The 2,749-nt window shown below is 44.8% G+C and overlaps 1 non-coding gene across 1 annotated transcript; it reads left to right on the top strand.

The window, feature by feature from the left end:
* Nucleotides 1–2,290: 2,290 nt before the first annotated feature.
* Nucleotides 2,291–2,396, top strand: LOC112584771. Its single transcript, XR_003109176.1, has one exon. It is a non-coding gene; the product is annotated as a U6 spliceosomal RNA (small nuclear RNA).
* Nucleotides 2,397–2,749: the final 353 nt, after the last annotated feature.

The raw sequence follows: 2,749 nt of genomic DNA, 5'->3' as shown, positions 1-2,749 counted from the left end.
TATGAAAGAAACACTATTATTACATGTGCATATATGTGAATGTAAATGCCAAAAAAAAAAAAGTGCTCTGGAAGGGAGCACACAAAAACGGTAGTAGTTGTCATTCTAAGGAAGGGGAGTGAGATTCAGGGGAAGGGTTGGGAATGATGGGTGACTTCTACCATTAACCTGTATTTTTCTGAGTTTTGATTTTTTTCAATGAGAATTTCTTTATCAATGAATTATTTGTGGAACTTTAAAAGTGATATATAGGGAATTCCCCAGCAGTCCAGTGGTTAGGACATCGAGCTTCCACTGCAAGGGGCATGTTTGATCCCTGGTAGGGAAACTAAGGCAATGGCACCCCACTCCAGTACTCTTGCCTGGAAAATCCATGGATGGAGGAGCCTGGTGGGCTGCAGTCCATGGGGTTGCTGAGAGTTGGACACGATTGAGCGACTTCATTTTCACTTTCATGCATTGGAGAAGGGCATGGCAACCCACTCCAGTGTTCTTGCCTGGAGAATCCCAGGGATGGGGGAGCCTGGTGGGCTGCCATCTATGGGGTTGCACAGACTCGGACACAACTGAAGTGACAGCAGCAGGGAAACTAAGATCCCTCAAGTCTCATGACCCAAAAGCCATGTGACACAGCCAAATTAAAAAAAAATTTTAATTAAAAAAACTGACATATAAAAGTCAGCCTTTGCAGTAGTGTTAGAAAAACCACATCATGTACTAAAAGTACCTATCATTTAATCAAGTAAAACCGGTTTTGTATTTTCTAAAATAACCTGAAAATATCTTTTAAAAAATACAAATCTGATTTTTAAAAAAAAATCATATCGGTTTTACCATAGTAGAGGATTGCCTTAGGAAGTAGCTAAAGTAGTGTCATAGGAAAGTGTATTAATGTGCTCCAATCACAACATCTTAGAAACCTCTTGTGGTGTAATTATAATGGAAGTTCTTACATGATGATGCCAACCTTTTTCATTACTGTGTCACTGTCTAGAGTGGTCATTGTTTTTAGTCTTCTGCAGTCATATCATCATGACTATTTGAGTTTCCACACCATAAACATATTTATATGACAAAAAAAAGAAATATGCTGCTGTCGTTACTTCACCTAGGCCACAGCCATGCATTATTATATAGGATACGTTTTATTATAGGTAATAAAAGTCACAACAAAAATTAACTTTTAAATTTAAAGCCAGTATTCTGCACTAGTCCAGAATATTTCTGGTGACTTTTGTACCTCATATTTGGGAATATTAAAACAATAATTTACCTGAGCAGTTTACCCCTTATTTCAAGGGTGTAAATTCTGGGAAGAGAAGCTGTGGTAGAAATGCTTCTGGAGCTCCTATTCCCCCAGACGGAGCCTAACTGTACCCACGGAGGCCTCTGCTGACCCTTCCTCCGTTTCCAGGTATATAGAGAAAGCGCAGGGATGGTAAAGGCTGAAGCTTGAGATTCCCCAGCTGGTGAAATTGAGTCAAAGATAAGTAAGTTAGAGGAACTTGTTCAGTATGGTCAACCATTCACACTATCCCAAAGGAAATAAAGCCTTTTCCCGCGGGGGCGGGGGTTGGGGACAGATGTGTGTGGGGTGGGGGGTGGTAAAGAATCACCTTGCCCGTGTAGGAGACGGGGTTCAATCCCTGATCAGAGAAGTCCCACATGCCGAGGACCAACTAAGCCCAAGGGCCACAACTACCGAGCCTGTGCTCTAGAACCTGGGACCTGCAACGACTGAGCCCATGTGCTGCAACTATTAAAGCCAGTACGCCCTCGAGTCCAGGCTCCAGAACACGAGAGGCTACCACAATTAGCAGCCACCGCAATGAGAAGCCCTCCCACCGCAACTAGAGAGTAGCCCTACTCACCACAACTAGAGAAAAGCCCGAGCAGCAATGAAGACTCAATACAGGCAAAAAAAGAAAACAATCAAAAACGTTTGCCTTAAAAAAGAGAGAGGGGGGGAAGAAAGGGAAGGAGGAGGAATGGTAAACTGAAAAGGGGCAAAGGAGTGGCCTTTGAGGAAGCAGCCCAGATGAAAGTTCCTGCGATTGCATAACGTAACCACCAGGTGGCGCACGGGAAAGCATCAAACTCGGGCCCTCTGCGGACTACAGTTCAGTTCACTCAGCCCTGTCCGCCTCTTAGTGACCCCATGGACTGCAGCAGGCCAGGCTTCCTTTCCGTACCAAATCCCAGAGCTTACGCATGACCATCGAGTCGGACTACATCCTGCGTTAAAGCCACCAGCCCCTTAGGTTCCCACCAGTAGTCAAACAAAGCAAGGGTGGTCTCGCTTTGGCAGCACATATACTAAAATTGGAACGATACAGAGATTTGTATGGCCCCTGAGCAAGGATGACACGCGAATTCCTGAAGCGTTCCATATTTTGTGCCCTTCCCCACCGTCCAGACACCGTTTGCGTCTTAGCCCCCAAGGAAACGCTCTTTGTCAAAACCACAACGCCTGGCACTTAATTCTGAACTTGTGATTTTTCACTATAAAAAAAAAAGCAAGGGTGACTGTAAACGCCATGGAATTGTGCCGCATAGATAGGAGGGAATTGGGAGGGGCTCATAAAAGGGTTTGGGTTTCTGTTAGATGAGTTCAAAATGGCAACCCACTCCAGTACTCTTGCCTGGAAAATCCCATGGACAGAGGAGCCTGGTAAGCTACAGTCCACGGGGTCGCAAAGAGTCGGACACGACCGAGTAACTTCACTTCGCTTCACTTCGGTTCATCAGG

The sequence above is a fragment of the Bubalus bubalis genome, chromosome 4 (assembly GCF_019923935.1).
Source record: "Bubalus bubalis isolate 160015118507 breed Murrah chromosome 4, NDDB_SH_1, whole genome shotgun sequence".
NCBI lineage: Eukaryota > Metazoa > Chordata > Mammalia > Artiodactyla > Bovidae > Bubalus > Bubalus bubalis.
Note: the sequence above shows the minus strand (reverse complement) of the source record. Positions and strands in the feature narration are given on the sequence as shown.